The sequence below is a fragment of the Chenopodium album genome, chromosome 16 (assembly GCF_948465745.1).
Source record: "Chenopodium album chromosome 16, dcCheAlbu1.1, whole genome shotgun sequence".
Taxonomy (NCBI): domain Eukaryota; kingdom Viridiplantae; phylum Streptophyta; class Magnoliopsida; order Caryophyllales; family Amaranthaceae; genus Chenopodium; species Chenopodium album.
In genome coordinates this window covers 28,276,752-28,299,071 of record NC_137849.1, presented here as the reverse complement: position 1 = coordinate 28,299,071, position 22,320 = coordinate 28,276,752, and the positions used below count along the sequence as shown (strand labels likewise).

The window sequence follows — 22,320 nt, the reverse complement described above, 5'->3', positions numbered from 1 at the left end:
TAATTGTGATTCACTTTATATATATATATATTCCGCAACTCATAATCTCATGTAATTCAGATTGTACAAAATATTCCCATATTATATCACTAATATATAAAGTCGATCTCCCAGTCAGGCCACAAGATAGTGACACTTTGCATTCCAGTTTTTCGCCAAGTGTCGTGCCATGTAGACAAACAATAGGTATTATTGTGACACATATGATATTAAGTAACCGATTTTTGGATAGATTTTTTTAAGATAGAATTATTGTGTATTCTAATATTTCATATACAAAAAATTAATAATAAATATCCTATAACTCTGTTCTATCACCATCATCAATTCGTTTTAAAAAGTTTGGATAGATTTTTAAAGATAATAATGTTGTATAGTGTTTTATTATCCATATATGATGTGTTCATTTTATATATATATTTATCCCCGTCCCTTGGTCGTAATTAGTAGTGTTTTTGGCTCCTACGAGCCACTTTTATTACTAATTTGTGTTTTCCAGTGCTTTGGTAGTTTTGCTTGAGTTTTGTAGGAATTTGCGTACTTGGAGCATTTTCCCGGGTTTTTCGAGGAGCATCTACAAGTATTGAAAGACCGCGACCACGTTCGATAGCCCAAGACCGATTGGAGGTAGCAAATCGGTGACTAAGGGCTCAGTTTTGGAGATATGAGGCGTTTGGGCCAAGTTGGTGAGCCCAAGGAAGAGCCTCGAGGCCCAAGAAGCCTCGCCCGGACCACTAGAGCTCCGCCCGAAGGCGCGCCCGGCCGGGCGGGGCGGAGCAATACCTTGAAGGGACCTGCGCCCGGATCACGCGCCCGACCGGGCGCGAGAAGATATCTAAGGCAAGGGAGGCGGGCCCGGTCGGGCGAGCCACTGCCCGGCCGGGCGCGAGAAGACATTTGAAGAGGAAAAGGCGGGCCCGGTCGGGCGAGCCACTGCCCGACCGGGCGCGTGTTTTCTTTAGGGAGTTTAGTTTTCCGTTTTACTTTTGTTTTAGCGGAAATCTTCTTGCTTAGTATTAATGCAATTTTAGGAGACAAAAATTGTAGACTTCTTCATAATTCTCTTACTCTAGTTTTTATTCTCTTCCTTCTCTCTACTCAACTTTCTCTCTCTAGACTTTTATTCTCTTTCTTGTTCCTCAACTCTATTGTAATTCCGCCGTCTTGGTACGATTTCTCTCTTAATTAATCTCAGTATTTTATTCATTCTATTTTTCTTTCATGTCTTGTTTAGTTATTATGTTTTGCTTAGTTTTAATTATGTCTGAGTAGTTTTCCTTCTAGGGTTTTTGGGGATCTAATAAATAATATGAAAGGGTAATTTTATGATTGTTGATCATTAATGCTTAATTGATTTCCTATTGATTGTTTATATGCTATGCAATTAGATTTGGCCAGGTTTAATTGTATGAGTTTAGCAATATTGATTCGAGATTCGAGAGATGAGAATTGATGTTTAGGCTTAGTTTCAATAGGCAGATTAATTTATAAATGGTTAGGTCGAGATTCGAGAGATGAGATTTAATACCGGTAAATTAATTATGTGATTGTAATACGTAGCGAAAGCCCTTTATGATCTGATTAATTAATGCATTGATGATTGATTATTGTGTTTTACCCTGGAATATTGTTTATTAGTGAACCTATGCCCTAGGCTTTATTATTATTGATTTCTTCCTTAATTATTCTCTTTACTCATAATCTTCGTAGTATAGTTTATAATCACAATAAATATTGGTTACTTTAATAATTTGGATTATAATAATTAATTAGGAATAGAAAGACCAGTTTCCCTGTGGATTCGACCCTACTTCCCTATCTACTTTAGTTAGAGGACTTAGGTAATTACTTTTGATTAGGTGATACGACTTTAGCCTGTCAATATACTTCCAATATTTCATATATACAAAATTAATCATAACTTTTAATAAATAACTTATAACTCAGTACTATTTCCATCCTAAGATTCGTTTTAAAAAGCTATTTAAAATAAGATCCATTTAAAATAAATTTTAATAAAAAAAAATAGAAAATTAGTAAAAATTAGTTTTAATCTGAAAAATAATTTTAGTTTGGTAAAAATACTTTTAGTTCACTAGAAATAATTTAAGTGCAATAAAAAATATCAAGTTAATAATAACGTAGATATCTATTTACAAATAAAACTACAAAAAGTACACTATATATATCGTATGTTTAAATACTTTACATTATCAAAAGGGGTCATATGATCGTATTTAAGCTAAAAAGTTTAGGACAATCTGGGCATCGCCCGGGCAAAAAACTAGTTTTCCATATATTTTATTGCATAAAATATTATTCTATTATCTTTTACTTTTTTGGTGTTCCACCTGGTTCTTTAGACTAATTCAGATTTGGGGCTCAATTCTAGGTATAAATAAAGATTCAAACTTTTTTAATGTCATTCAAATATATGAGGATATTTTTTGATAGATTTTGAATTAATATTATAATTCATTGTAAAATTTTGTAAAAACCGTTCGTGGTGGGGCTTAATCTAGTTGTAGTCAATTTTGAGTTAGTTTAAGGTTAAAATATACAAAAACTAGATGAAGACCGTGTGTTGCACTGTTTATTTGTATTTTTTAAAACAAATATTTTTTTGTATATATTTATGTGATAAAATTTGTTATGTTATTCGTTGAACGTCGTATATCATAATAAAATTCCTAATTTCAAAAGATAATATATTATGTTTAATTAATTAAACTTTAAAATCTCATTCGCCAATTTTGCTTAAGTGGCATTTGAATTATTTAATTTTAAAATAATTTACAAATCCTTTATTTGGTTAACTATCATTAAAATATATAATCCTACATGACACGCTAAGAAAATTTTATCCTATGTGACTCTCTAAAAACTCGGGAAAAACTCTCCTTTATATATACTAGGGAGTTTAAGCGCACTACACGCGGCTTTAGTGTGTAAATTGATTTGTTTCTCGTGTTCAGAAATGTGGCAATTTTGGGGGTTTTAAAAATATGATATTGAAGTATGGTATAAGTTTGAATTGAATTGCAAAATGGGTACTTTAGAATAAATTGTGTGTTGTAATTTAAAACATGAATTCTTGTTTGAAAAATAAATGTGAAAAAGGAATTATATGTTTTAGTTATTGTTTTGGGGCTTGGCACGTGTTGTTGGCATGGGTTTTCATGACATGGGCCTAAGTTAGGAATACGGGCATAAAAACCAAACCTAAAATTAAAGTTGAAGGTTTTCATTTTTGCTAAACTTTAAACTCCTATGATTAAAAAGAATGGCACTTACATTAACACACCAAATGCTCTTTTAAGATTACAAATGTGATAAAGTTATTTTTGGTCTTGGGATAACAAAATAATCATGTGTTTCATAATAATTTTAACTAAATTAATTATTTTCACTAATCTATACAACACATATGTTATAGTTGTAAAATATTGTTAAATTAGCAATGATATTTTTTCATAATATAACTTGTATTTATAATTTTTGCTATATAAGTATCGGTTAAATAACGTATAGTGGAGTTGTGAGGTGAAAGTAATCAATTTGGTTTTTTAGTAATAATAAAAGATGTTACGTAGACAACTTAATACTTAATAAGGTTAGAGAAAGGTCACACATAAAAGGTGTAATGTAAAATATTATTAGAAGCAAGTACAATAAAGCTATACTTGATATGTGTAGAATTTTATGTAATGTGAATAGTCAAATTCGAAATATAGTTAACGAATTTTTCAGTTTATGTTATATTATATTTAATTTGCTAATCATTGAAGTCAATTTTTTGTTAGTTTAACTCGCTATCATAAATAGCTTCGTATGATCAACAAATCAATTTCATACAATTGCATCTATTTGATATTATATTTGATTTATTTAATAAAAGTGATACAAGTCGATTCAATTTTGATGTTAGAATTTATATTATTTATTTTGTCATTTGAGGTGAGGTAATTTACAAAATTATGAAAAGTAACATCACTTTTTTTGTTATTCAACATGATTTCCTTTTTTAGGTTTTAAATTAAACCGATTATTTAAAATGTACGGGTAAAATTATTACGACTTTAGCCTAGGTAGTTAATGTATGTGTAAAATAAACCTGATTTCTATTTTGGGAATATTCTTATGTAGTCCTTATGTGTAACAAGAAATTGGAGTGTTTCCTCGTACAATGTGCATTGTGTGAAACAGTGCGACTCTTCCTCTTTTGCATGCTATGATAGTGATTTGAAAAGACATGAAGAGAACAAGTGACGGCTTGATTTGCAATAAAAGCAAGAAACAGAACCTTCATTACGCACCCCCTAGAATTTTCTCTGTATTTTGCTTGGGAAATTGAAGAGCCTTTCTCTTTCATCCTTTCTCCTCACATTCAAACTTGAAAATGTAAGGACCACCATGGCCAGAAATGATGACGATACTCCATTCACAGCCTGGTATCGGAATTTCCTTGAAAAGAGGAAAGAGAATCTTCGGTGTCAGTTTTTGGGAGCCATTGAAGTCCGTTTAGAAGCAACAAAGAAGTTGGACTTTCTGATGGAGAAAATGAAAGACATTGATGCACAGTTAGCGAAGTGTGATGAGGTTGCCCAGAGGAAAAGCAAGGGTAAGGAATCTGAAATTGGAAGCAACTACGAAACTCCTATTAAAGTTGATAGTGACAGTGATGAAGAACCGGTGAGAATGAGGAGAATTGTACGCTTTAAAGGTGAGTCATCTAAAAGCAGGGGTCAATTTAGTCGTGCTAATGAGGTTCTAGGTGTTGGTGTTGAAGGAGGGGAAGCTGATATGGAGATCAGTGATGATGAGGGTGAAGTGAAACATGCCATTGATTGGTCGGTTGTTGTTCAGACTGAAGGAGTGCAGGAGCAACCTGCAATTGGGGAAGATGATGCTGGTTTGGTGCAGCAGGGACAACAACAGCCGCAAATGAATCAGGGGAGGGACTCAGAGGAGGAGCAAGAAGACGAAGAAGAGGAAGATCAGCAGCAGGATGATTCATGGTTTGATAATTCTGAGGAGGATATTGGTTATCCATACCATTATCATTCACCTAAAGTTTTTGGTGATGATGATGGAGCTTATGAGTTTGATTCTGATTAATTAAATTAAGTAGAGTATATGAATTTAAGGGTCATTTAGTTGTTTAAAGTAATGGGACATTATTAAAACTTGTAAAAACATATTAGAGCTTATTTGAACTAATATCACGGAATCTACGTAAAGAATAGAGCCATATTGAATGATTGGTGTATGTTAGCAAGAGATTATTGTAAATTTTATATTTGATATTGATGCGTCATGAGATCTTGATAACTATCATAAACCATAGAATTATGTAGCTAATGTTAGACTAAAAATGCTATTGAATAGTTGTATGAAAAATGTCTTTTGATAGTAAATAGGTGTTAGCTTTTGTATTGCTAGAAAACTCAATGGATCAACTTTACTTTCGCCGCCTTTATGAACTGTGCCCCTTACTAAATTTTGTGACTAAGTTGACAATTGTCTTGTCACGGTTATTTAAATAAAATAGAGGGAATATATTTTAGTATTAAATTATTAATGATTTTAAGAAAGAGTTATTAGTTACAATTATTGCACTTACTTATTATATGGCCTTACATTTGCTTATGTATATTTTTTGTTAGCAACTTGTGAAAATAGCTAATATGGAAAGGCAAGTAAAATAGTTATTGGTTATCATTTTGAGGAATGTTTTTTTTGTTGTTTTCTATGCTAAAAATTAAATTTGGCGGTAGATAACTTGTTACTTGATTGATGTGGTCTTTTCATTTCTTCCTTTGTAAACTTGTGCCTGCTCTCTCCACATTCATTCATGTTGCCTTTTCATTTTTTTTTCTTTACAAAATCGATTATTTAAGCCACCAGTTTAGATCCTTTTCTCAATCAATTTCGTTTTACATTTTTCATCAATTTCCTTTTTTACGCCTGTTTGTTGAATTGGTTTTCAAGTTTTCCCTTTCCCTGTGTAAGTGAATAATGGGTGATAGAAGGGAATTACAAGAACTAAAAGCACAACTTAATGGTGTTTATGCTGAGATAGAAGCCATTCGAGAGCAGGAGAAGGTTAAGGCTGAAGAATTAGCGAACATTAAAGCTGCACATACGGTGAAGTTAGAAGAAGCTAGGGTGCTGTCGTCTCGGCTGTTGCGGCTTCGGGAGCAGGGCATTGTAGAGCTTTTTCGGCATGTAGGGGAAAGAACCAGAAGGACTTGGGCAGCCTGTGGCACAATTGCAAAGATTATTGAAAATGTGCAACCTGTAGAGATGATTAATGGAGATGACAGGGGTAGTGTAGGTGTTGTAGGAGGTTCTGTGCAACGGAGGGCTAATGGTGGTGATGGAGGAGGTGTTGTTGAACAAAACGAAGTAGGTGGAGTCGATGCTGACATGGAGGAAGTAGGTGGAGATGGTGGTGAAGGTGATGATGCAGAAGAGGGAAACGGTGATGGTGAAGGGGAAATATAGGAGGGGGATGTTAATGATGAGGCTGGGGAAGCTGCTGGTGATGATGGCGAAGAAGATGCTGCAGAGGAAGAAGGTGAAAACGAAGTTGATATACAGAATGGAGCTGAGGAAGATCGTTTTGAGGAGGAAGTTTCAGATGTTGAAGGAGATGATCTTGGTGGGTATGTGTCTTCTGGTAGCGATGGTGGGGATGGTGGGGATAAGATGCTGGGCTATGAAGATAACTATGGGTCAGAGGATGCGACTGATTCAAGCTGTTTTCAGCGTACTGCTAGTAATTTCTTTAAGATTTGTTAGATAAGCTCATCGTTTAGTTAAATAGATTAAAATGTGTTAGGTTTGTGCTTATTAGAAGTAGGTGCCAAGCAATCTTTTTTTTGTGCCTTGATATGAATGGAAATATTTTGTAAGAGATTGCTGAAGTTATTTCTAAATGAACTTTGGTTTTTTGTTATGAATGAAATGGCTGAAATTGATAAGTTAATTATACATCTTTTATTTTTTTGGTTTTATTCTTGTAACGGTTTAGCTTTGTTGGTTTTCTATACTTGTTTTAATTTTGATTTTTGTCTTGTGGTTTATAAGCTTGTTGTTGGTCAAGACCAATGGTTTAATTGAGATTTATCATCTTCAAGGACTTCATATTCCTACTGATTCATTGCTATATGAAAATTTTAGTTTTGCTTTTGGTTATGTTTCATCACATAAAGGTTACTACATTGTTGCCATTAATGCTTAACTCATTTGAGTTAGTTGTCTTTGTATTGCAAGATTACTGGGTCAATAGAATTGGATTGTTGCTGAAAGAATGTTTTTTTGATTTGGTTACTGAAGAGTTGTTTACAAGGATGGAATAACCTTATGTCAGTTTTGGGAAAGGTATAAAATTTGCTTTTAGTTTGTGTTGTGTAAATGATTGGTTGTGTACTTGGTATATGGGCTTGTTTAAGTGGAATGAATAAATTTTGATTCATGAGTGAGTGGTTTGTTGTGCTGATGTTTTGAGGATGGACCTTAGAGCATGGATAATGGTGACTTGATAAGGGCCCTGGTTCCTCTCTTCTTATGACTTTGGGATTATTGCAATGGTGACTTTTAGTCCACAGAGTTTCCTAGGCTGACTCCACAAAAAGGTTAGGTTAAGACAGGAATCAATCGGAATCAATGCGTGTCACTATGCAGGTTCCACTAATGTATTAGTGTCCAAATTGATGCATTTGTAGTTGTACCTGAATGCAAATTTTTTGTGGTTATTGTCTCAGAACAGATATTGGAAATCTAACATTACAGTTGGCAATATCACAAGGATGAAACAGATTTTTAGTAGGAAATCAGATATTAGATTGTTGCAAAGTGCTTGTAATGCATTTGTTATTCTATAACTTACTTTTCATAGGTTCTTCTGTAAGAAAGTAATTGTTGTTAAGCATAACATGTGATTGGAAAAATAGGGTGTGCTTTATACATCATAATAGTAATCTAGTCGAATTTTGATTCTAGGGAACCGCTATATAAGTTTATATGCCCAAACTTATATATACAATTAAGAGTGATGCCTATATTTTATTGTTAAAAGTTTTTTTAATAGAGTAATTCAAGATATCTAATGAGTTTATAAGTTTCCTAAAAGTGAATTTGGTTAATGGAGCTAAAATTAATGAGATTGATATGTCATGTTTTGTAAACAAATTTCGTAAGCTTGGGTGGTAATCTGATTAAGGTTTATGTAACTTTATAAGTTAATGGGGAAGTAGAACAGGACAACTATAGTTGAACTAACAAGCAGGCTACATGTGCTTTTTCTAAGTTAGGATATGCAAAGAATATAAAACTTCACATGCATATCAGAACATCACACATCAGATTTAGTTTAAAATACAGGCACTTGCTGAATGCATGCAGTTGAGTAAGCAAGCAAAACAGACATTGTTTGTAAGTTTAACTGTAAACACATTCAGGTTTGGAATATGAAGCTGTTTTATATGAGCAACAACATCAAAAGAAGATATAACTTCAAAGCTATTATGATATGAAAATGCCAATGAGCAATAAAGTACATATAAGCAGTACTAGTGGAGTCAAAGTTCATTAAAGCATAGTTATAGTGTTTGGATGTGGCAAAGAATTATTGAATATGAGGAAGGAAATTGATATTTTTGACCAAAGAATCTTTTGTAGTGATATTGTTAAATAGCATGCAAAATATTGACCAAGTATTTGAAATGCTATTATTATGAATTAAGATTTTCATTAACATATTTTATTAATATTCTTGACCAAAGCATCTTATGTAGTGATATTTGTAAAAAGCTTAATGTTTAACTCGAGGAACCACTAGTAGAAAAATGTAAAAGAGCACCGGTTCAAAACCCCCCTATAGCACCGGTTTTGAACCGGTGTTCATTTGAGGGATGCCAAAAAGTGAGAGTTTTTGCCACCGGTTCTGTTCAGAACCGGTGCCAATAATACAGTTTTTAGCACCGGTACGGTTCAGAACCGGTGCCCTTTATGCCCCAAAAAAAATAAAAAATAATTTTTTTTTTTTTTGACTTAAATTGATATATAAACACTTACATATAAATAAACTTATAATTTTTATTAATATAAAGCTGTAACATTACAATTTTAATTCCAAAAAAAAAAATAATAATATAGTTTTATATTGTAACAGACCGACTGTAATAATATTACAACAGTAGCGTAGAGCAGATTGGCAGCAGTGGCGTAGAGCATAGCAGCAGCATCTGCAGGAGCATAGAAGCAGTAGCGTAGACCAGAAGAACATCAAGAGCATAGAAGCATGCAGCAGCTGTGATGCGAGGCAGCAGCTGCTGCAGCAGCCTTGCGAGCCAGTAGCTGCAGGGCAGCAGTAGCAGCCTTGCGAGGCAGAAGCTGTAGTGGGTTCACAGACACAGAATAAGGCATATACCCTTGTTTTGAACAAGACATAAGCTATCTCTTTTTCAAGACTTGTGTGTCGGTCCACAATCGCAAGAACAGCCTCAACTGAAACAATATGATTATAAGTCAATACAATTAGTTTCAGTTTAGCAAATGTAAGGAGAAAAGAATATAGGTGCATTAATGGTTAGCAGTATTCAATGAAATATCAAATATCAAACAGATATATCATCTAAGTTGCATTAATGGTTAGCCAGGTTCCAACAATCCCACAATGCTAATGGACACATATGACATGTACAAAAAATGGCAGCGCAAAACCTCCAACAGACTCAAATTCCAGGGAAATAAAACAGGGATGACATCTTACTTTATCAAGAGGGATTGCCTTTGACTTGTAAACCTTCAGATCCAACTCATAGCATGTCATGTTAGCAATAATGCCTCTTGCTTTGAAAACTTCAGGAAATTTCCCACTGTATCTTCCTGATATTGTCAATGGGCTTTGTGATGAAAGATCTGGAACATTGATTGGGTGCACCTGATATTTTGATTGCAAACAAATGCAATGGCATTCAGTAGACTAATAAGCATGTTATCAACTAGGACATAAAAAACATGACATCTTACAGCTAGTCCAACAAATTTGCAGCTATCACACTAGCTCATTTAGTGTAAATGTTAGCAGAAAAGATTAAATAAAAGAGCTTTTACCCTGATATTACAGCACCTGACCTATCAAATACAATAGTTTCAAAGACATGCATAAACTGGACCTTTGGGAGATATAAACAAGTCTAACACCAAATTAGTCAAACTCAGGTACATAAAGCAATGTTAAAGCTATAATGCTTATAATTTTAGAAATGAGTGTCAAACTCCAGACTGGACTCAAGAATGTGACACAAAGTTTCAATTCATTGATACACCAAATGCATACTTTCCTTTGTTATACTACTCCATAGTTGAGCATGAATAAATCTGTTCAAAACATTATTGCCAATCTTATCAGTTTCATTATCCCTTTTATCTCTATATTTTAATTAAAGGAACAGAACTCCATGTTCTAGTATACTGAATGTCTGAGATATACAGTGATAAAGACGTTATTTGAGACCAAATATAACCCTTTGGCCTTCCACAACTTGATATCAAAGCTATGCATATATAGATGTAATAAGCAGGAATAAGTTAGCACATAACTAAAGAATAGAAAAAAGATATGAACTCATTTTTTTCAAGTCTCGAAGCTTACCATAAAAAACAGTCTATAGTGGGGAGCCTATATAACTAGATATGAGCAATATGATGCAAACAGGTTCTGAAGTCCACAAATAAGAAGATGAGACTAACCTCAGCATTATCAAGTTCATCTAATGTGTCGAAAGTTATGTTTGTGAGCACGGTAGATGAGGCTGTAGTAATTAATTTCTGCAAACGAGACTCTATCTTGTTTTGAAAGCAGCCAATGGTAAAATTCCTCAATCTCAATCACAAGAACAGCCAATGATAACCTCGGCATTATCAGGTTTTGTAGTAATTAATTCGGTCCACAATCACAAGAACAGCCTCAACAGCTGATAAAATTCCTCATCCTGTTTTGAAAGCAGCCAATGATCATTTAATTAGGGGAGCAGGTACAAGTCATCATGTAATTAAGGCAAAAACACTATAGCACTGCTTAGTAAACACTACCATTGAAAAATGACTGCAGAAGAGCTTATGTTCTCACAGTGCAGACAGTTGCACATTGTGTTGGTCAAGATATAACTCATCCCTTATACAATTATACTGAAATGCTTCTACCAGATCCTAGCATATCGGTAATACATCAATTTTATACACAAGATCCATTTATTGCAATCATTGCATAATTTGCATTATAAGAGGCTATATGAATGTCCAATATAAGAGATCAAGTAAATCCATGAAATCTAATGCAAGATGAAACAATGATTAGCTTAACTCTTTTTAGCCTTTGATAAATTGATAGTCAATCTTAATTGTTAATTTGTTATAATGACAATGCACGGATTCTTTCAATGTAAAGCTACACTCCTAAAACTTGATTTTTAATCCTAACTGTCCATTTATTCATCAAACAATATTTTTGATGGGAGGTTAGCTCTTGCCTTAGCAAACAAAGTTCTTACCGCCATAGCTCTACCAAATTTATGTACAACACGTTCAAATTATATATTGATGTATCTCTCTTAAACATAAAAAACGACGTCATAATTGAAATCTTTCCTAACAATTAATATAACCTATGACTTATCACTATTCAAAATCAAGTTTTTCAAATCTTTATCCAAAATTAACCACTTTAATTATGGATAGCATATTCCAAAAGGATAATAATTGATTTAAATAATGTGATTATCCCATAATTAATTTTGGATATAATTGATTTAAAATTTTGTGATTGGCTAGTAATTAGGATAGAATCTCCTAATTTTGTTAGGATAATCTTTGAGGATAAATATGATTTATCTTTTAAGATTAAAATAAGATTTGATTCTATCTCATGCCTAGTTTAAAATATATGATGTTTTATTGATGGTCAAGAATAATATATGATATTATCTAATTGCAGTAATAAAAATATGAGATATTTAGATGCCATTTTTCCTTAATTGTGAACATTTGATGTTGTGGTTTAGGAAAGCATGATGAGTGATTTATTATGTGGCAAATTTATAATCTATGGTATTATTTTGCTATATAATGACTAGTATGGCCCAGTAGATTACTAAATACGATATGCGCATCATGATATATTTTTGTAATCTTAGTACGGTCTACGTACCGATAAAGTATTTTTGTAATTTTATTTCATTTTATTTAAATAGTAGATAGAATAGAGCAGAATTAAAGGTTGTAGTTAATCCAAGAAGCCCATGAAGTGAAGGCCCAAAGGAGCAAGGTGGATGAGATCTATGAAGGTTCAAGTGGGAGCATTTACTTTAGTAGTTTTATTAGGATTAGTGGCCATGCTATGTCTTGTTTATGCATTCAGTTGATTATGCATGTTAGATTTTATTTATGTTGATTGATGATGCGCTAGAGTTCACTAAATAATCACAACATAATGAATCTAGGTCCCGGTAATATTGAGGTTGCTTTTCCAATTAAAAACCTTATAAACCTTTGATATTGATGATAGGTCATGCCAAAACTGGGTGTCATTTTATATCTTGGGAGAGTTGGGGTAAATTAAGTTTTACAATTTTAATTGGTTATACTCAACAAGGTTACCTAAAGAGTTTAGAACCTTGAAGCAAAGGGTAATAATTAAACATGTGATGGTTAATTATTCAACCAAGAGTTACAAGAGTTGCAATCAGTAAAGAGTTTACTCACCTTGAAAATGTAATGGTTGATGGTAGGGCCAAAGTCCGGTCAATTATTGCACAAATAAAGGGTCTTGGAATCACTTAATTCAAGTAGGGATCAATTAAATTGAATGAAGTGTTTTAAAGTTACCAAATTTAATTTGCTCATGGTACTTTAAATTTTATTAAAACATAATTGAATTTTGCGTTTACTTATAAGTAACATGTCGTTCTAATTTTATTATTATATAAAATCTCCTTGATTGAAAATAAAGTTGAAAAACGTTCTCAAAAGGTTAAAAGATAATCCATAAACCTATATTCCAATTTTGCTAAGATGTTTCTAAAAGGCAAGTTTTAGAAACCCATGTCACATGTCTAAGGTTGGTTTTATTCAAAATGTTTGAGTAAAATGCCAACACATCTTCATTTTGAAAAGTGTTTCAATTCAGTTATAATGAGATGGGAGGTACAAACCCTCCAAAAGACAAATATAGAAGTCCAATAAAATCTCTTATCTTCAATATGATTGAATATAAGAAAGTGATTGGAAGTCTCTATGATCAAAAGTTGATCAAATGACATTATTCTTCATCCATTTCATCTAGAGTTAAAAATATTTGATTAAACTCTAATATGAATAATGATTGAATAAGACTTAGCAAAATCATGGAAAGTGGCTCAAAAGGAAAGGTTTAAGAATATATGAGGATTGCATTAAGAAGTTATAAGCTAAGAAATGCAAACAAGTTGCTACTTCTCAAACCTAGAACTACTTACATGTTAAAAGTTGTTATGAACAACAAATGTTTCAAATTAAATGGACCAATTCCAGTTGATTAGAAACAACCTCATATAGTTGGAAGGTAAAAGAATGGAAATGTTCCAATTTAAGAATTATATTATAGAAATTGATTTAGCATATTGGGCATGCGATGTCATGTTTAGTTCAATCTCATTGAGAATGTGCTTGAACTTAATGAAGAAGTATAGCTTAAGGAGAAATAAATCTACAAGTTTAGAAGCAAATGTTGCTACTTCACAAGTAGAATCTACAAGTCTGGAAGCAAAAGTTGCCACTTTACAAGTAGAACCTACATTTCACCTTACTGAGTTATTGGTGGTGCTAAAACTGGTGGACTTTTGAGATAGTCTTTGATTTTCTCAAAGGCCTCTTGGCATTGATCGTCCCATTCATATTTTTCTTCTTTTTTCAATTTTTTAAATATTGGCTCACAAGTCATTGTCAACTATTGATGAATAGACTAATATACTGTAATTTGCCAAGGAACCCCCTAATTTCTTTTTCCGCTTGAGGGGGAGGCATATCAATGATCGCCTTTATTTTAGAGGGATCGATCTCAATACCACATGTGCTTACTACGTATCCGAGTAACTTGCCAGAAGTCACTACGAAAGCGCATTTTTGTGGATTCAATCGCATTTTATATTCTTTTATGCGAGTGAAGATTTGCGTAAAGCTTTTATGTGTCTCATTCTATCTTTAGACTTCACGATCATGTCATCCACATATACTTTTATTTCTTTATGCATGCAAGAGAGTCGTAGCCGTCCTTTGGTACGTAGCTCCTGCATTTTTTAAACCAAACGGCATGACGGTATAACAATATGTAACCTAAGGGGTAATAAAGCATGTCTTTTCTTTGTCTTCTTTTGCCATTAGAATTTGGTTGTAACCTGCGTATCCATCCATAAAGGATAACATTGCATGTTCAGCCGTGTTATCTACTAATATGTCAATATGAGGTAGAGGAAAATTATCTTTAGGGCTAGCCTTGTTAAGGTCCCTAAAGTCGACACACATGCGAACTCGTCCATCCTTTTTAGGGATTGGGACGATGTTTGCTACCCATTCTGGGTAATTACATATGTGAATGAAACCAGCGTCTAATTGTTTTTGTACCTCTTCTTTTATTTTCAAAGTGACATCAGGTTTCATTCGTCAAAGTATTTGTTTTACTGGTTTAGAGGTAGGGTTCAAAGGAATGGTGTGTTCCGCGATTTCCCTATCTATTCCAAGCATGTCCTTGTATGACCAAGCGAACACGTCTTCGAACTCTTTAAGCATCGATATGAGGGTCGATCGCTCTTTCGGATTTAATGTTAAACCAATTTTGACTTCTTTCTTATTTTCATTAGTTCCTATATTGACTGTTTCAGTTTCTTCAATTACAAAATTCTTCTGTTCTCGTTCATTCATTAATTTAACTAGTTTATTAATTTTATCATCTTCGTTAGATTGATTATTATAGCATTCAAAAGATTCAAGAGAAGGAATATACTCCGAAATAGAGCTCATATTATTGAAATCAAAAGAAAGTACATCGAGAGGAGAATCCTTTTTGAGATCCTCATCCTTAAAACTAGAAAATAAAGACTCAGTAATAGCCACAAGGCCTAAATTTTCAGCTTCCTTAAAACCTAGACTTGACTCATCATCAGATTCTTCGAACATCTCTCCTTCGCCTGCGGTGATCTCCAGCTTGTCACCTTTATGGTTAATCCACTTGAAAGTCTTTCTCCATCCATGCTCGAAGGTTTCATTGGAAGGGGTGATCAACGAGGTTGGGTAAAAAGCTTCATCTTGCATGGCACTTTGATTAGTCATTGTAGCAACATGGTTTTGCTCTAGTCCAAATAGCAAGTTAAATGCTTGCCTATCATAGCACCCTGGAGTTGGGTGTTTTGATTGGACGATTTTGAAATCGTCATTCAAGTAGTAGCAATTGTGGAATATTTCGATTCCAGCCTTCTTGATACCTTCTAGAACTAGTGGTTCTGGAAAGTCATAGGATGGGTTATATTCTCCCTCCTTAACGAATTGTCTGTTGAGGGTTTGATTGTAGGATGGGAGTAAAGAGATTATCCCTTTCTTGTTATTATCCCTACGTGCTTTGATCTTAGCTTCGTGAGATTCGAGTTCCTCTTTGGTTGGTTTATATCCCAATCCAAAAGAAAAGCTTTTCTTTTGGATAGGAAGTAAGATAGATTTCTTTATTCCTATTCCCAAAGGCATCCCAGGAAAGTAACTACTCTTGAATAAGATGTTGTTTACTATTGGGGTGGGATATGGATCAAGCTTGAATGGTTCTTCAAGGCTTTCCTCCATTTCTAGTGTGCAAATTGCCTCCACGGCGAATCCCCACATGTCCTCTTCATCATTATTATGGTTTATTTCTAAAAGAGATTGATCATTTATTGCTATTTTAAGAGGAGAAGCATGTATAGTCATAGGAAGACCTTGATAGTTCAACCTAATCATTTGGTGGATCGAAGACAGTATTTCTCCAAGCTCATGTATCCAAGGACGTCCAAGAAGAAGATTGAATGTAGGTTTAACGTCCATGACATGGAATTCAACCATCTTTTGTATTGGGTCTGTGGTAATTGGTAGCTTAACAGTCCCACACACCGATCTCCTTGAATTGTCATAGGCCCTAATGCTTTGTGTTGTTGATTGAAAGTCTTTTTCTGGATTAAGTCCTAAATATTTCGCAATTCGTAAGGGGCATACATTTACGCAGACCCATTGTCAACTAAAGTAAGAGGGATGTTGTATCCCTTGCACCCCACAGTTAGATATAGTACATTGTTGTGGGTAGTGTCTTTTGAGGGAAAATCATCACTAGTAAAGGTGATTGATTTGTCGGATTTTTCGCTAGTAAGCAAGCTAACGAGATCATGTGGAGTTGTGTCCGTACTTACAGACAGAGCAGTTAGAGCATTCATAAGAGAATTCCTATGTTCCTTAGAAGTACTTAGGAGTTCCCAAATGCTAACATTCGCCTTAGATTGGCGAAGTTGTTTAACCAATGGATCTTCTACCTCAGCTGGAGGTGGTACTGGATTTTGAACTTGATTTTGAGTGGTTGAAGATCCATTTGGTTGCGTTTGATAAATTCGCCCAGAACGAGTTAAATAATCTATCTCGTTTGGGTTAGTTGTAGGGCTCGTGAACCAATTTTCTTCTAGAGGTTTTGAAGTGCCTCCATTTCAAGATGCTCCATGAATTGTGCTTGATGCCATTGTTCATCCAAGGAAAGATTTGATAAATCTTGTGATTTCGCCAAGAAATGATCCCAATCAAGCGCTCCACTTGTTTTGTTTTGGAGACAAGGTGGAGGTGGGACGGTGGCATACTTAGAGACATATAAGTCTTGGATGTCGTCGTCCCATAACCCACACACTTCATTGGTTGCCCCTATGAGTGTTGTGGTTAGAGGTCTCGCTATGGGAGTGATATAATTCAAAGGATTGAATTCCCATATGATCCTCATCAATGTGAAATGTCCCCAATGGGGATATATTGTTATTGGGTTTAGGCGTGGGAATTCTCCCATCTTCTACTTAATCGTGAATTTTGTGATTTAGGACAAAGCAACGTTCAGTATCATGTCTAACACCTCTATGATAAACACGATAGGCTTTGCCAACCCATTGAGAGTTTCTTTTTTCTGGAGGAGTGGGTGGCGTTGGCCCTATTGGTGCGAGCAATCCTTTTTCATTTAGTTTTTCTAGCAACTCTTTATAGCTCACAAGAAATTGTGTAAACCTTCTTTCTCTTGTCCACCTTTTCAGAGGGTCATTATTATTATATTGCGTGGAAGTCGCAAATACATCAATAGAGGATGAAGTGTTATCATTCCCCTTTTGTAGTTATTCTTAGGTTGATGATGATGAGGCTTGCTTACCTTTTCTTTAGCAAGATCATCTTCAATCCTACTAGCCACATAATAGACCTTTTGAAAAGTGTCTCAACCAAGATAGTGTAGATGTTTTTTATACTTTTCACGACAATTGTCTATGAATTTTTGTATCAACTTGAGTTCAGGTGGCCTTTGGGCAAGGTGGGCCGCCTTTTCTCGCCATCTACCATAGAAATTAAGGAAACCTTCATCGTCACCTTGCTTAAGCATTTCAAGTTCACGCAAAGTTGATTTGAACTCTATGTTACTCTCATATTGGGTGATGAAAGCCGAAACTACATCTTCCCATGTGGTTTTAAATTTAGCATCTAGCCCATAGTACCATTCTCTCGCGGCTGGGTCTAGAGATAAAGGGAAAGTCAAAGCATAGAGTTTAGGATCAACTCCCTTTAAAGCCATGGTGCTAATAAAACCCATGTGATTTTTTGGATTATTGGTCACCTTGAATATTGGCAAGTCCGTAGCTACGAACTTTTCTGGTAAAGTGAGTCCTGTAGGAGGAGCAAACTTTTCTGCGTCAAAGTACTTGTTCCCCATTGTGGAACAAAGAACAAGCTTCTCCAACGACTTCTATTTTATGTATAGTTCATCCATCTTTGGTTGCAAAGCCAAAGATTCAACATTTTTCTTTTCAGCTTTTTCAAGTTTCTTGATTCTTCTCTCTTCGGCCTCTTGAGCCTTTTCCTCTCTCAAGCAAAAAATCTCTTCTTGGAGTTGCTCTACGGTTGACATTGTTGTTGGACTAGAGTGAGTTGTTGAGGGAAGATGGTTTGAAAGGAGTGAATTGTTTGATGGTAAACGTAGAATGCGAGCGCCTGGGAGTCTTCGTTCCCAAGCTTAGAAACCAGCCCTAAAGGAAGTACGAAAGGTTAAGGAAATTGATATGCTTGTTTAGAGGACAAAAAGAAAAGAAAAAAAAAAAAAGAAAAGACGCAAGATGCATTAGAATGGGTAACATCGCCTTTAAACAATTCATTAATAATGATATTATATGTACGAGTCAATTGTTCTTGAGGAATCAAAAAGATCTCGTAACAGAAGGCGCGCGCATCCCTGGCTTTTCGCTGGTCGTGGTTGCGCAACTAAAGGAGTTACGCACGCCACATGCTCATGCGATTTTTGTTTTTTCGAGCAGTTTTTTTTTTTTTTTTTTTTGTGTCTCTCTCTCTTTTTTTAACGAATTTTTAATTTCATGATACCCTTCGAATGCGACTCGAAATTACGAGGGGATAACTTTGCAATTGGGAACCTAAACCAAAACTAAAAAAAAGCTATCTAAAACACGTCGCACATAGTCATGTAATTCACATAGGCATACTATAAGTCAAGATTCACATAATGCTTTTCTGAGGTCGAAAGCTTGGGTGTCCAAAGGTACCATATCTTAAGAAACTATGCACAAATCAATCACTCAACGTGTTGACTCATGACATAGTCCTTCCAACATTTTATTGGCGATATGGGTGGGATGATTGTTATTGATTTCAGGATAGAAGCCTAGTGTTGGCAACCCCTAGTCAATGAGCTAATCCCCAAGGGTTATAGTGTGCTATGATTATGCATGATGCAATGTTGCTTGTTTGGTTTTTGCTTTTATGAAGAAGGAAGATATTATGCGTTCAAGTCTCGCTATCTAATTAGAGATTACCCAAGTTAATTCCCGTTACAATCCATAGGCAACCTAGTGTTGGAAACCTTGGACCATAACTAAAAATTAATCTTGTAACCTCTAAGTCCCCAGTGGAATTGCCACTGTAAGGAAGGTGTGCCCATCATAGGGGATCCTTCTCCTTATATGCCCACAGCCATTTAAAAGCCTAGGACTTTACACTTGTTAGGGTGTATTAGGATTTGAATACCTGACTATTTGGGGGACCTTGAATTAGAGTTGATCCTATCATTATGCTTTTTTGTAGGAAACTAGTAAGGAGCCGCCAATGAGTTTTAGGAAAACTCATAAACCTCGTTCATGCCTTTCTCCCAAGTAGAGTTCAAGGGAAATTTAGCACGAATCGTAAGCTTACCCATGCCCAAATTGGACTACTTATACCAGAAATGAGTTCGGGAGCGAGGGTACTAAAATAAGTTAGTTGATTTTATTTACAAGCATTAATCACGTAGGAATTACATTGCAAAAGTCGTTATTCTTATTAAATTCAAACTCGTGAAAAGAACAAGAAATAAACAATATTCGCCTTGTCTTAAGTGATCAAACAACAGTTAATTATTCAGTTCTATTCTTTATTTAACGCAAGATACTACGTGAAATCAATTAATTAAAAGTTTGTTTAAAGTGGTCAAACATCACTAATTAATCAATTAAAGGTTTGTTTAAACAAAAAAGAAAAGATGATTGATCTAAGTGCTCGGGATTTTACCACTTTTCCTTGCTAGATCTTCGTTTAGAACACTTATGGACTCCTTTATCGGGAACCTCTGTAGTAATGAACAAATGATAAAAGGGGTGAGTGTTTAGGACAAGAGGGTTAAGAGTACACAAGTTCACAAAGTTTTTGCTAGAGTTTCGGGTTATTTTTTGTCTGTTTAAGCCTCTATTTATAGGGAATGGGTGCGTTTAGGGTTTTGAGTGTTCTACCGCAGCAGGTGTTGCGCGCATCTGAATGGGTTGCTCGCGACTGCCCAGCCCAAGTGATTTGGATGCGCTGCTAAGGGCAGCGCAACTGGATGTCTTGCGCTCGGTATTATGGTAAGATTCGACTTTATATTTTTATGAAATTGTGAATCTTCCACGAGCGCATCACTAGAGGTTACGCTGTGTGTCACGCGCAACCTTGTGAGTTGCGCGCGCCAAACCACCGCGACTCATTGAGATGCGCGCGGATTTTTCTGCGGCAACTTTAATTTTTAACCTAGGCACCTCTAAATCCGTCAAAATTAGGTTTTAACCTTGGGCTTAAGCCTAATTATGATTGGGCTTAGTTAATTTGGACTTTAATTTATGTTGTTTTGGGTTAGGCTAGATGTTTTGTATTTTTGTGGCTCAATCAGTTGTCCAAAAGCATTCTTCATGTTGATCCAACACAAAGATGTTTTTATTTATCGTCATAGCACTTCTTGTCGGGACAGGAGGCCAAAAGTAGATATCTACAAATATCACGACTTAGGGTAAAGGTGGGGCAAAATTTTGAAAATTTGGTGGTATTTTCTAAGTTTAGCAAAAGAGGTGCCTACTCTAAAAAACTAACTTAAGAAGTCACTATAACATCAAACAAAAATGCCAAAACATCAACTCCCCCATGCTTATTCAACAAACACTCCAAACACAAACTAAGAACCACTCCCCCAACCTTGAATGTAGCATTGTCCTTAATGCTCAAGCTAAGGAGAAATGATCACAACTAAAAATAGTTTTATTGCTTTTTTTTTTTCAACTTTTTCTTCTATTTTATTTTTCTATTTTTTTTCTTCTTTTTTATTTAATTTTATTTAATTTTTTTTTTATTTAATTTTTTCTTCTTTGTATGCACTTTTCTCATCTTTCCTTTTCATGCTCCGTTTTTTTTTTTTTTTTTTCTCTCTTTTCTTGTAGCATTTGTTAACAACTATAAACACAAGTCTCAACCTTGCCATACACTTTTGAACTTAAACCAATATGTAGTCACTTGATCATCAAAACAAACATTCAACCAAAATTTGCTTTACAAAACTAAGGGTGAAGGTTGCAAGGCTTGAAACGTGGTTAGTAACCAGGAAAGGGAATAAGCTCAAAGGGGTAGCAAGAGGATGAATACAAATGAAAACAAGAAAGTAACAAAATAAAAGGAACACAAAAGAAAATGAAAAGTGCCTTTTTCCTTCCCTAAATTGGCTCAGTCACAGCCTGTGGAAGCTAGAAGTCAAACCAAAGATCAAGTCATGCATAGTTGAGGATCCAAAGTGCCACTCAACAAAGGTGATGAAGGCTTGAAAAAAAGTACATCACATGGGATTTGTTCATCAAATATCAACTTAAGGGCTTCAAATCCACTAAGAGCAACACCATCTTACCACATTCAATAAAATAAGGCTTCATGGACCCTAAAGTTCTTAAACCCGGCTATCTTAGCATATGTACATATGGTATCCTAAAATCAACCAATGATATTCTCAAACCATGTAAACATTTACCACTTAGGATGGTACACATTCAAGATCACAAGTCCAATCAAGCAATGTCCAAATAAAAACAAACAAAACACACTTTTGCTAAACTTGCCTTGAAGTAAACAAAAATCTTTTTGGATCTTTCAAAAGCATGAAAAACTTGGAAATAATCTCATATTTCATCCGATTTTTGCATGCTCATTGGAATATTCATAATTGATAGCTAAACTTGCCTTGAAGTAAACAAATAATCTCATATTTCATCCGATTTTTGAGGCTCTGTTCCACTACACCTCTTGCACACCCTCGTATATGGGCTTGAATGCAAATTAGAAATTACACAACGAAGACATACTAATAATGCAAATTAAAATAAGCCACACATAGTGTAATAATACATCTTCAACCAATTATTTTGCAATCTTCATTGCCTTCTTCTTGTTGTTCTTCTTCTTCTCATTGAGCAAGTTGTGGATGTCGTGGTGCACCATGATTTTTCTAGCACCATAACACATCAAGTTTGGACTTATATATGGTCAACATTTTTTTCATTTAAGTAGAGATCAAGTTGTGATTTTTCAACAATACTTTGTTCCTTACTATTCATCAAAGAGCTAAAGTTAGGCATTCGATCATTACCACTAGCAAGAGAAACATGACATATTGTTTTTTCCCCAACCTCGCCACTTTATCAACGTCTCTATAATCCTTAAGCAAATCACACAAAATAGATAATCACACAAAAT

The 22,320-nt window shown here is 34.6% G+C and overlaps 1 long non-coding RNA gene across 1 annotated transcript; it reads right to left on the bottom strand.

Annotated features, from left to right (window-relative positions):
• Positions 1-9,093: 9,093 nt before the first annotated feature.
• Positions 9,094-10,997, bottom strand: LOC145585067 (uncharacterized). The gene is made up of 3 exons (XR_014100544.1): positions 10,762-10,997; positions 9,779-9,949; positions 9,094-9,513 (listed from the first exon to the last, which is right to left on the bottom strand). It is a non-coding gene; the product is annotated as an uncharacterized LOC145585067 (long non-coding RNA).
• Positions 10,998-22,320: the final 11,323 nt, after the last annotated feature.